General features: G+C 38.6%; 1 protein-coding gene across 1 annotated transcript in view; it reads left to right on the top strand.

Moving 5' to 3' along the window:
• LOC122792899 (immunoglobulin superfamily member 21-like) overlaps positions 1-14,160 on the top strand; it is a 3,072,813-nt gene that overhangs the window by 2,806,836 nt on the left and 251,817 nt on the right. The window lies entirely within an intron of this gene.

Genomic DNA, 14,160 nt, shown 5'->3' with positions numbered 1-14,160 from the left:
GGCAGTTATAAGCTGTCTTTTTCCAAAGTTTTGAAGAGCCTATAATGTTGCAGTCAGAAATACAACATCACCTAAAAAGGTAAGCTGTAACAACCAAAAAGGTAAGTAGCCCAAAGTGTTTACTATAATTTCCTGGCACAGTAAAGATAAGAATATAATATATGGCATCCTAGTTCCCTGGATGGCTGACACAGTAATCTAACTTGCAATCAAAACAGGAAACCTTGACTGATGTCATTTTGTTCTGTTGAATATGCTTTTTGCCAGGTATTTTTAAACTGAAAGAAATGTGACTTGTTTGCAATTTAAAAACAAAGTCAGTAGTTCTGATGTACATAATCCTTGCTGCTAAACTGATCAGTAGAAAACATTGCTGCATCCTCTCCCTCCACCCCTTTTTAGCATGGTCAGTCCTCTACCCAGCATCTAGTAATTAAAAAACATCGGTATAGTTGAAATGATAAGAGGAAAGGAGTTGCCATTACGTTCTTATAGCGAGAGTTCACACATTTCATGAATCCAACTTTATCTCGAAATGTGTTCTCAAATGTAAAGGCTTTTGGAGCAAAACTTATGCATGAATGTGGTTCTATGCAATTCTTAGTGATAAATACTCACATATATACAATGCAGAGTGACTTTTGGAAAACAGGCAAATATACACTTGCAGATTGATGACTGAAATCAACCAGTGCTATCACCATTGATGATACTGCATGAATTTTTTAGTTGCAAAATGTATTGGTAGATTTGAGAAAGAATAAAAAAAATACATTCTAATTACAAATGTAGCAGAGGACTGAGGCTGTTAGCCTTTTTTTCAAGAGTCCGGGGGGATAAAAATTCCACATGTAACAGTGGGAAAAAAAGACACAATATAAACACTAGAATAGTGGATAAACAAGAACAAGACACAGTTTAGACCATTACAATAGTGTATGTAAATCTGAAACAAATCCAGTGGAATAAAATAGCAAGAATATGTTACAAATATATATTACCTTCACTTGTGCTGTACTAGAATGGCTGTTTACAATCCCAACCTGCAAGTAATGATGACTTTACAACTTTACTTGAATTTCGCGTGCCAGTAAGTTTACTACTGAGGTGACATGTGCCCAAGCGTATGAATCAAACATGGTCCTCATTAAAAGAAGGCATGCCACAGTGTTAAGACTTTTTTTTTTTAATGGTTTAAGAAGTCTGCGTTGCAGACTGCCCCTCTCACTCCCCCAGCTACATGCGTGAATTCAAGCAAAAAGTAACGCAAAAGTAATTCTCATTTGCGCTAATAGTTATTAAAAAGTAACACATTACAATTACTGTGTTACTGTGTTGACAAGTAACATATAATATTACTTAAAATATAATATACTTAAAAATATAATATATTACAGTAACTTGTTACTTTTGTAATACATTACTCCCATCACTGAGTATGGTTCAGCAAATGAAAACAAAAACAGCTCACCCACCTTGATCGATCTGTTGTCTGTTGAGCTTGACTGTGCTGACATTCTTCGGGCAACCAGCTACAAACTATAACTTTAGGCCGTCAAGTTGCACACATTGATGCTAACTGCTATAGACAGACTAACCTGCTTTGTCTTTGACATGCACCACATGAAGCATGCATGCCTTTGCAGTGCTGCTTCTGTAGAAGGGCATGATAGTGTTGCTCCTTCAGTATGATAGCATGGTGCTGCTCCTGCAGTATGGTAGAATGTCTCTGCTTCTGCAGAGTGATAGCATGTCACAAGCATGGCACAGCTCCTGCAGTATGACAGCATGGTGCTGCTACTGCAGTATGGTAACATGGTACGGCTTTTGTAGTATGGTAGCATGGCACTGTTCCTGCAGTATGGCAGCATGGTACTGCTTGTGTAGTATGGTAGCATGGCACTGTTCCTGCAATATGGTAGCATGGTACTGCTTCTGTAGTATGGTAGCATGGCACTGTTCCTGCAGTACGGTAGCATGGTACTGCTTCTGTAGTATGGTAGAGAGGCACTGTTCTTGCAGTATAGTAACACGGTACTGCTTGTGTAGTATGGTAGCATGGCACTGTTCCTGCAGTATGGCAGCATGGTACTGCTTGTGTAGTATGGTAGCATGGCACTGTTCTTGCAATATGGTAGCATGGTAATGCTTCTATAGTATGGTAGCATGGCACTGTTCCTGCAGCATGGTAGCATGGTACTGCTTCTGTATCATGGTAGCATGGCACTGTTCCTGCAGTATGGTAGCATGGTTCTGATTCTGTAGTATGGTAGCATGGCACTGTTCCTGCAGTATGGTAGCATGGTACTGCTTCTATAGTATGGTAGCATGGCACTGTTCCTGCAGTATGGTAGCATGGTATTGCTTCTGTAGTATGGTAGAGTGACACTGTTCCTGCAGTATAGTAGCATGGTACTGCTTCTGTAGTATGGTAGCATGGCACTGTTCCTGCAGTATGGTAGTATAGTACTGCTTCTGTAGTATGGTAGCATGGCACTGTTCCTGCAGTATGGTAGCATGGTACTGCTTCTGTAGTATGGTAGCATGGCACTGTTCCGGCAGCATGGTAGCATGGTACTGCTTCTATAGTATGGTAGCATGGCACTGTTCCTGCAGTATGGTAACATGGTACTGCTTCTGTAGTATGGTAGCATGGCACTGTTCCTGCAGTATGGTAGCATGGTACTGCTTCTGTAGTATGGTAGCATGGCACTGTTCCTGCAGTATGGTAGCATGGTACTGCTTCTATAGTATGGTAGCATGGCACTGTTCCTGCAGTATGGTAGCATGGTACTGCTTGTGTAGTATGGTAGCGTGGCACTGTTCCTGCAGTATGGTAGCATGGTACTGCTTCTGTAGTATGGTAGCATGGCACTGTTCCTGCAGTATGGTAGCATGGTACTGCTTGTGTAGTATGGTAGCGTGGCACTGTTCCTGCAGTATGGTAGTATGGTACTGCTTCTGTGGTATGGTAGCATGGCACTGTTCCTGCAGTATGGTAACATGGTACTGCTTCTGTAGTATGGTAGCATGGCAGTGTTCCTGCAGTATGGTAGCATGGTACTGCTTCTGTAGTATGATAGCATGGCACTGTTCCTGCAGTATGGTAGCATGGTACTGCTTTTGTAGTATGGTAGAGTGGCACTTTTCCTGCAGTATGGTAGCATGGTACTGCTTCTGTAGTATGGTAGAGTGGCACTGTTCCTGAGTAAGGTAGCATGGTACTGCTTCTGTAGTATGGTAGCATGGCACTGTTCCTGCAGTATGGTAGCATGGTACTGCTTCTGTAGTATGGCAGAGTGGCACTACTCCTGCAGCAAAATAGCATGGTGCTGCTCCTGCAGAAAGGTAAAATTATGCTGCTTCTGCAGGACAGTAGCATTGCGCTTTTCCTGCAGTATGGTAGCAGTGTGATGTTCCTGCAATATGGTAAAATGGCACTGCTCCTGCAGTATAGTAACATAGTGCTGAGCCTCCCTTTACTACTTCATCTTGCTTTTCTTATAAGGTCTTTTTCTTGGCTTGAAAATGTTGAAATCTACATTTTCAACAAGGCCTCCAGTGTTTCCAGCAATGAGCACCTCAGATATTAGCAAGTAGCAGCTGTCTATAAATCCAATCCTTATTTTAGAAATGTTATTTCTCTCTTAACTAATGCCATTGATTGTGTATTTATATTTCTCCATGTTCAGGATTACAACTTGTTCATTCATAATGAAATTAAACTGGACAGACATTGATCAGTGTTTGCCTCCAAGCTTCTCTTAAAATCCAGCTATAGAAGGGTTGAATTAGACATGTACATGCGGCATTACATTTTTAAGGGGCACTCATAATGAGTTATTTCACCCTGTGTGATAATTATAATCAATTGACATATTTCTTGACAGTCAGTTCACATAGCCACTATATGCATTATAACAGTATCTCATGCACAAATATAAGAAAGATAACGTTTAACATCACAGGCAAAATATGAAATAGTGTTGTATTACACTTGAAGCAGTAAGTTAGCTTTATTTTAAACAATGGTGGTTTCTTATACAATGAAAAAGCTGCAAGAAAAACCCAGTCAAGAAAGCGTTTTCACTGTGTGATACCATGGGATACATGCAAATGACCCCTTAAGAATAGTTACTGAGTTTTGGCTTTATTGGCCAGAATGCATCCATAAAGACTTAAACAGTAAAGAGTCATGGGCATTCAGAAGTTGCGTAGTTGAAACACTTGATATCCTTAAGGGGTAATGTGGATATAGCCCATGGGCCTCCAATACAAAAGGTTTAAGGTATCATACAGTGAAAACAATAGCTTGGCTGTGTTTTTCTTACAGTTTTTATTGACTGGTTGTCTGTGTGAACTTTTTACCATTTGGTTTGGATGCTACTCATTCAATGAGTGGCATCACATATCTCTATGGTTGTTGTTGTTCTTCTATTGGCTTTTCCCAGTTAGGGGTCGCCACAGTTGAACTCCAGTCCACTAATGAGTGGCAGTAGATTTTTACGGTGCCGAGGTGCCAGCTCGATGCCCAACCTTGAACGAAATCATGCCCATTCATGCATGTCTTTCAAATGCCACTCGACTGCAGGGAGGACATCCAGACTGAATATCCCTGAAATTAAGCATTTAGATAGACGACTGTGTACAAAGACCTGCTCAGCATCACTTCTAAAACTTCCACTGAGTTTGGCAGCCTCTCACATGTACCTTAACCAATCACAGCTAAGTTTAAATTTACACAGTTGTTTATGGCATGTTTTTTTTTTTTTGATGGTGGGGATAAAACATCCAATGAGACCAAATTCTAGAATAATGGAAAAGAAAATTGCAGTACAGTACCAAAATTTCATACAGTTGCATCTCATATACAGAAGACACACACATATACACACAGAGACACATACATGTACGCATACTATTGATAGTGTAGACTGAAAATAACTTCATAATCATAATATTTAATTACATGTTTTCTGTCTTGCATCAGTTTTAACCAGAGGTGCTGGCATGTGAGACAATATGTTACTGCTTACAATTTTGGAAAGTTGTATGAGACTCAGAGCATACATTTACATCTGTTTAAAACAGTCATCAACTGAAACTCTAGCAAGGTAAATTGAAATGAAAAAGTACCTTCTTCAGATGCCACAAAGACTATTGAAAAGTCCTGGACCTTAGAGAAAGAAATGGTCTGACTCTTATGTATATATTCCTAAGGACATTGCTATCGCTGTGACATAACTGGCTAAAGCTCTGACTGTGACCAATACAACCCAAGACAAAGTAGTGACTTAGACATTGAATCAGCCAGTTTGTAGATGTGAGAGTGAGTAGCCACTGTCAGATAACATGTCATAGGAGTAAGGGGGCAGACTGATCTGATCTTAGACTAATGTGTAGCAGAGGGAGGGCCCGGGTATAGTACCTGGATAGGTTAAGCCATGTGCCTTGAGGGAGGGACCAATTGTAGCAGCAACAGGAGTATGTATCATGTTATGTATATATAGGAAGGAGCTAGCTGCAGCAGCATAAGGAGAGGTCATATCATGTTCATCAAATGGGAGGCAACTGTAGCAGCAGCAGGTTGTGTCATGTTATGTGCAATAGGGAGGAGTGTGGTGCAGCATTAAAGGGTGGGTTGTGGAATATACATGGCTGATGCAAGCAGTGCAATGCACTATAAAAAGAAGTCAGCACATATCTAGTAATGCACATGATTTTAAAGCACACATCGTATGTCCCCATCTGTGTGGCACACAGACACATGAAAACTATGAGCAGAAGGTGACAAGGATATAATAGAAATCCTTAACTGCGTATATGTGTAAGAGTCAGGGATAGCATATAGATGTTCATCATAATATTGACTGATGCAGTAACCCAATACCTGATCCAGCTATCAAAATACTATACCTTCACCATGTTACAGTACAGCTGAAAGGGTGTGCCTAGAGGATGAGGGGACCAGGCCTTCTTTATGATTACTCAAATAAAGTTCCCTTATGTTGAATGTCACCTCATCTGGTAACATATGCATTAGTTGGGGTGCAAAGGAGAAGAAGAGCATATCAAAGTATTTCTGAAGAGCAGGTGAGAGGATGGCTATACTGGTTTACTCCAGAAATGCATTTATTTAACATTTGTTAACCAGGAAAGTCCAACTGAGACAGAGACCATTTCCAGTGGAGACCCAGGGAGAGACACTCCAGATGCATGTCTTTGGAATGTGGGAGGAAACTGGAGCACCCGGGGGAAACCCACACGAATGCATGAAGGATATGCAGAGTCTGCACAGAAGGCACCCCAGCCGAGAATCTAACCAGAGAACCTCTTGCTGCGAGGTGAAAATGCTAACCCCTGCACCACTATGCTGGCCAGCAACAGGAATATGTGTTGCTGGGAACCGCAGTGGTGCAATGGTTAGCATTGTGAAATATTGGAATGAAGAAGTAAAAATGGTAATGTGATGTTTACTTTTGAAAATTGTTTTTTTTTAAATGATGGAAAAGAGAATAAAATGTATTTATGGATTCTCTATTGTGGTCTTTTCAATGATACTTCTAAAAGCTGTCATTGTCTAAAATAGACTCATAAGTTCATAGGAAGGTTCTACATTTGCAGTTAATTAAACATTGATTAGCCTAGAGCAAATACACAATAGCAAGTTATATATTAGCTATTCTGATCAAGAAGAACTGTATAATAGACCCCTGGACTGAATTTATGAATATCATTCTAGTTATCAACTCTTGATTTAATGGTGCATAAGGTGTTACTTTGTTTGGTGTGGAAGGGGCCCTGTTCTCTAAGTAGGTAATCTATGTTGTGTTAGATGTTTCTTATATGGGCACATGCTGTTTATTCTTGAGTTAAGGTTAAGGTCTTTTGTATAGGTATTAATGGTATCACTAGTTTTGCAGAGTGAAAAATATCAACTACTTTAGGATAATTCATAGAAAAGAAGACCAGGCAGAGATCACCGTAGAGAGCCTTATGATATACAGTATGATAAGAGAGCTTCTAGTCTACTTTAGTAGCTTAGGCAGCTAAGACCAGTGATTATTTTGGTTAGGAATGTTTGAGGTCTTTAAATATTTAAGATATTCGGAGAGGTACAACTGAAGGTTATGCTGTATATAATGATAGGGTTAATGAGGGATTTATAAAAAGAAACAAAACAAAAAAAAAAAAAAACAGTGTGTCCCTGAACCTAGGACTTATGCCTTCAGAGATTCAATGCTTAGTATGAGATATTCATGATGGTCAAAGGATAGGGCATTATTAATGAAGGTGCCCAGATGCCAAGTTAGAGTACCAGGTTTGAACGCCACATTCATTATATGGCAATAAATAGAGGAGTTGCATTGCACTTTCCTCAAGTGAAGTTGAGCTCATGGTTGTTACACTATGTGTTGATATTATCTAGATCTTGCTGGAATATCATGGTGTTTGTGGGGGTGTTCACAAAAGCACCCAATTTACAGTCATCAGCAAACTTGGCCAACCATAGCACTGTGAATTCACCTTTCACATTGGACAGATAAATGTCAAAGAGAAGGGGACTCGACATTTACCCCCAAGGAACACCAGTGGCTCTGTTCCTTTGTAGACAAGAGGTACTACCAGCCCTAAGAGTATGTATCCTAATGGTTTTCTAATTGGTATTCATCAGATAATGTATGGTTTAAATTTACGTTGATAAACTTATCAATAATACATGCATCAGCAATATCCTTGAATGCTATCACCAGATGTTGATAAGCTTTTGAATGAAAAAGCATTTTTTACTGGCCTCAGTAACTTTTGAAGGTCTATGAAATGTTGTAGGTGGCATTTACCTCTTAGGAAGTCAAAGTGATTTGGGGCAAGGGACTGTATGGCTTCTGTTTAAGATATTTCAGTGATGAAGCATTCCATACCTTGATATGTGATGTTAGTAAATAACCTGGATCTGTAGTGGGGTCATTCTCAGATAGGTGTTTTCCAAGTTTCTGGGATGTAACCAGTAAAGATGCTTACATTCAGAAGTACTCTGTGGACTCATTAAAACCATGCTTTGTATTCAGGAGAAGATATTGTGGGTATTATTTGAACCCACAGAGCTAGTGCCCTTGATTTTAGATAGTACCCTTCAAAGACTGTTTCATCATCAAAAAACAAAGCGATAGACATTGTGGTAATGAAAGATTTCCACTTTCTCAACAAAAAGAAAAATAATAAATAAATATCATAGTTTTTGTTTTTGTAGTTATTTTATCTTTAGGAAAAAACATGTACTAAACTGCATGGTACTTTTTTACCCAGCAATTTATGTCATACATTAAATGACTGACACCCACTATTGTCCAAGTGTCAGTATATGGCACTTGAATGTTGGTTGCTCACAAAGCTTCTTAATATTGATAATAGCTTTATTGTTTTGATAGGCCTGTTTGGACACTTGTGAAATGGAACACTATACTGTGTTGGTATGGTGCTAGTAACACAACAACCAAAATCATTTGCTTTGGAATACTATTAATTGAGGGATACAGTGCTTATTACTGCTGCCTCACAGCACTTGCATTTTGAGTTTAGTTCTCAGCTGGTGTGATTTCTTCGTGGAGTTTATACATCTCCACTGCGTCCATGTTAGTTTTCACTGGGTGATTCTGTTTCCCCACGACAAAGATGTATCTTAGGTGAATAGATGACCTGCCTGTGCCTAAGCCATGTGGGGGAGGAAGTATGTGTATGTATCCTGTAATGGGTTGGTGTAGCATAGCATTCAGGATTATTTCATAGGCTTACATCCTGTGACTGCTAAGAGAGGTCCAGCTCCCCCATAACTATAAATTAAATTAAAATGGTTATTGTAGAATGAATGAATGAAAGAATGAATGATTGCCAAAAAGCCATATGTGACTTGGTAGTGCAAGCCTAATGACTGTACAATTGTATATTCATGAGCATTACTATAAGCGTATATTTTAAATAGAGGCATATGGATAATAAAATAAGAAAATGCAGTAATACTGTAATGTCTCTTCCCATTATTCAGCCTAGATATACTTTGTTGGTGAATGTGTTCTACTTTCTACAAACTGCAACTTATATAACCCACATTGTGCACTGCTTAAGTGGCTATCAGAGACAGAATGACTTCTAAACAACAGTCAGACTTCGCTCCTGAAATGTTTCTTAACTGCTATAACAATGATATCATTCCATTAATTGCAACAGTAGTTATGCCTGCATTCTGCACCTGTCATGTGTAACTGCAGCATCATGTATCTTCTGCCCAGTAGTATAAAGAATAACAATACAGTTTATGGTGCTTAATAACTGCGCTCCAAATCAGGGAAAAAGGTAAACTTCGTAAGCAAATCCCAAGAATAATATCTGATCTTAACAGCACTCAGGGGTACATAACAAAAGCTTGTTAGGAACACCTTAGAGATGCTAAAAGTGGCCCTCCCACTAGTGATTAAGAGCGTGGCAGAACAAAGTGGCTAACAGTGTTTAAAGTCATTAGTAGAATAGGAGCATTTTTTCTCCATGCTGTCTGTTAGACAGGGCTAAATGCTTCACTACATGTCAAATGTTATAAAAGCCAATAAAACACTTCTTGCCACTACACTTTTTTTCTGCAACTTGTAATACATGGAGTAGATAAAGCTCAAAATAAATGCCAAGATTCACCTCATGAGCTTCACTCTCATGATGAATTTATTGACATCCATGTTGAGAATACATAATAAGCTAGTTATGATGGGAGACTCAGCCATAATCATCTATATCATAGTACTATCTCTCATTTTAGTATCAGTCTTAGCAGAATAGAACACACTACAATGCTGACAACAGCAACATAAATAACACATAAATAACACATAAATAACACAGACCATGTTGTAAATAAAGACTGCTTGACTCATATAGATTTTCCATTACTCTTCTCAGTTGGCTGGCAGCAATTCCTTTTTAACTAATAACTAATTTCCTTTTGCTTTATACTTAGAACTGAATTGATCCAAAATGATTTTATTTAAATTTCAGTACTATTTTTATTTCACAATATTTAATTTGTTTTCATCCTATGCATATTATATATGAACCGTTCATGCTGTGCTCAAATTGTGACACCGTGTTCTTGCATATTCCTGTTTTGAAGTGCTGTACACACTCAGACTTTACTTCTTTTAAGAAATTAAACATGCCCATTTAGCACACTTGATTAGTAAAGGCATTGCTTCGAGAGCAAAGGTGGTTATAACTACTCTATACACGTCTCTAATCTGGCCCATAATTCAGTATAGCTCCCTGTTCAGCATGTACACTACAAAGCACCTGCAGTAATGGGAGAGAACTCAGAGGTTTCTAACAAAGAAGATCAAGGGGCTCCAGCATGTGCCTTACACAGACCGAATAAAGTCTCTGTCACTCTGATCTGTACCGTATAGACTTCTTTGGGGAGAATTATGCCTGGCCAACAGAGAAATCCAAGAACCACACCTAATGAACTTGCTGCATATCAATAAATCAAACTGGACTAGGGCTACCCATTACAGAGACCTAAATATCACCCGTGACTTGAATAGTACATGCTGGAGGGACATATTTATCTCCCAGAGACTGCTGCGTCTTTGGAACAGGCTATCAATTCATGTGAAACAGAGCACCTCTATGACACTGTTCAAGAGGAAGCTGGACGAGTGGAAATTCTTGCCAGAGTACCCTCCTGGACATGGGCAGTCATCACTAAATCTAATCTTGGGTATTGATTAGCATTTTCATGGTATTACATTAGGATGAAACAGCTAGGCTTAAAATGACCTCCAAGTAGATAGCCTAGTAATCTGCTATGATCCTATGGCTTCCATGACATAGTAAGGTTTTTTGTTCTTTTCATGTAGTGCAGCATCATTTTTATTTTATTTATATATTTTTGCTTTAACAGTCTCCATTTTGTCAATGTTCTTCTGTATGGACATTTTTCAACAGTTGAAACAGTTCTCGTGCAAAGGTATCACAAACTCTCTGTTCAGCAGAAAAATAAAGTTTTTTCTTTATTGTGACTTTTTAGTCCCATCATATTTCCTTCTTATTTTTCACATTTCCTGTTTACTTTTAGACCATGCATTATAATCATGATGTGCTTTGTTTTCCATCTTATTGCTGTTACTTTTTCAACGTACAATTTACAGTCCTTTTTCTGTGTTTTTGTTTTTACTCTATTTCTGTATCTTGCACACCTGTGTGTAGTATATGCTGCTTATATAGGGCTTATTTATAAACATCTGATCAATATAAGTGGTGGACAGCTTGACTGTAATTCCTTTGAAATCACATTTGCATTTTTGTTAAGCACATCTGCAGCCAACAGAAAAGTAGCACACAAGCAAGAATCCAATCCTTATCATTCTTGTACACTGTATTAATTCAAATAAGAAGCAGAGAGCTTAATAACAGTAACATTAAGGTTCCCAAAGTATACCATAAAGTAATTAACTGTTTTAGCTGCACTGAATAATCCTATCTTTGACTGAATCACACACATTTCTATGCATACTGTGACGCTGAACTATCTGTAATGTCATGTATAATGGTGCATGCTGACAGTGCGCACTGCATCATTTTTTCAGTGTGGGAGAATATTAGACTACTACTCCATGGATCTGGTTGAGGGGCTGCAGATAATGCTTGATGGGCATTAGTGGGGGTTACTGTTGTGTCAGTGGACTTTGTGAATGTGCTCCCATCATAGATGGGATCCCAGACTGATAAACAGATATCACAGTTTATAGGGTGACAGTCACATCAAATGCATCATCCTCAATGGCTGTGATCATTTTTGTCAGAGCCCAGCATGTATTAATCAGAAAACATACTGTGGCCAAGCCTTCTAGAGAGGTCTTATCAAGTTAAAGTATGACACTTTATAGTGCTGCAGCAGTGGTGTTAGGCAAGGCATGTATCACTGTGTGCTGGTGCAAAAGTAATATTAGCGAGGCAAATAGCACTGTGTTCTTGTGCAGGAATGGTTTCAGGCAAGGCAAACTAGCAGTGTGTTCTAGTGCAAACAGTGGTAGGTGCAAACTAGTTCTTTGTTCTGGTGCAGCAGTGGTGTAAGCAAGGCAAATAGCACTATGTACTGGTGCAGCAGTGGTGATAAGGCAAAATAGCACTGTGTTCTTGTGCAGCAATGGTTTCAGACAAGGCAAACTAGTAGTGTGTGCTGGTGTAGCAGTTGTGTGAGGCTACAAAATGCATCACTGTCTACTGATGCAGCAATAGTGTTATGCAGGGTAACTGTAACACTATGTACTGGTGCAACACTGGTATTTGGCAAGGCAGAGTTAAAGACATTGTTTCTTCCATACTGCTTTTGCATAGATTTGCTTTGTGTTGTATATGATGTTGTTGGCTATGGGACTGATTAAGCAAGCAATAATGCCCTACAGGGTGTGTGTTAATGTGCAATTAATGCCTCCCACAGGTGTTGTGAGGCCCGACGTGAATAACTTATAATGATTCATAGATGTAGATCATGGGTATGACAAGCAGCATTCAGAAGACTGCCCCATCCTGTGGATGGTGAACTGGCTTGCATAGTGCACAGTTGCATAATGTTCACAAAAAGTAGCTCCTCCCTGCTGTGTTATATTCCCTATCATGCCACACAATGATTCATAAAAGATTTTCATCTATTTGACATGACAGCAGAACTAATGTCATGTCCATAATATAGTATTAAGGAATCTAATGATATCTGAGGTCCCACTGGCAGGGACAGTTGTAGCTATGTTGTAGGTTTGCCTGTACCAAAGAGAACTCGGTTCTCAGTAAAGTTTTTCTACAGTACAAATTATTTTTTTTTATCTATTTAAGCACCAGTGTTGTTACTCTAATAAAAACTAAGCAACTCATCAAAAGGGAAGTGAAGGGGAACTGGCCACTTCAGATGTGCTGTCCTAACTTTAGGTATGTGATTCTAGTCCCTTAAGTTATGCACCTGCACCAGCCCATGTGCAGCCCTGACTTGGATACTTATATTACCATGGTAGACAAAGGGTTCCATTCCAGCATTTATAGAAAACTGACCTTTAGCAATGTATGTTTACACTTTAATAACTGCCATCATTTAAAAAGTAAAAAAAGTTTCATCAAAGGCCAGTACATTCAGATGATTTCTAATAAAGAAGCATTTATTCAAGAAATATGTAAGCATCAAAATATATTTAGGGTAAGATGATACCCCAAAAATTAATTGAGGAGATAACTCAAGGTGGTGAATAAATGGGGTACACATTACAAACCCCTTCTTGGAGTGATGATTCTGCTAAATTAATTACACCTACTTTACATCCATAAACAGGGGGTACTTTAATAAAAGGTCATGTGTATTCAGGATAATGTGAGCTCAGGAACAATTAGAAATGTAGTAGAAAAAAATGGAATATTTTGAAAATTCATCATTCTATCCTACTGATAGCAGGTGAACACCAATATATATAGCACAATGTTCTACCTTTAAATGCTTTAAATGTAACAGAATAGGATTGGGTATTGAGTATATTTAAAAAGGGAATTTTTTATATTGAGTGATTCTGATGATTTACAATGAAATGAAAGTGCTTAACCTTTTTCATTAAAGAGTTTTTATCCAGTATTTTTCTATTTCCGTGGTGGTGGCATTGCATATGCACCATTTCTTTGGTTATTAGGTTGGATTTTAGGTATGTTAGTCCGTTTTGTTTTGTTTTGTTTTTTTGGTAGATTTTGCAGTGTCTATAAAGTGCATGAGATCCTGATGGGTGGAGTCATTTGCATGCATGTGTTCCATGCACAGATCACTGTGGCTATCCTCTTGTATTACTGATTTCATGACTCAGAAAGGGATTAGGTATGCTATTGTAGAGTTTGTCATCTCAACATTACTGAGCATCATATTCACGAATTCTGAAAATCATTGTTACAAATTAGCAAAATAACTATAATTAAACATAAATGCTTAATGAATCAGTTGGCTTATAAGCCTTATTATGAAATACTATAGCAATAACCCATGCCTGGGTGTGGGTAATGCTGGATTTACCCACGGTTGGTGTGGTTTGGTTATGAGGGCGAACCCCAAGTGGCCAAACAAAGCCAACCGTGGGTAAATCCAGCATTACC

The sequence above is a fragment of the Protopterus annectens genome, chromosome 2.part0 (genome assembly GCF_019279795.1).
Source record: "Protopterus annectens isolate FY-2018-M chromosome 2.part0, PAN1.0, whole genome shotgun sequence".
In the NCBI taxonomy this organism is placed as follows: domain Eukaryota; kingdom Metazoa; phylum Chordata; order Ceratodontiformes; family Protopteridae; genus Protopterus; species Protopterus annectens.
Note: the sequence above shows the minus strand (reverse complement) of the source record. Positions and strands in the feature narration are given on the sequence as shown.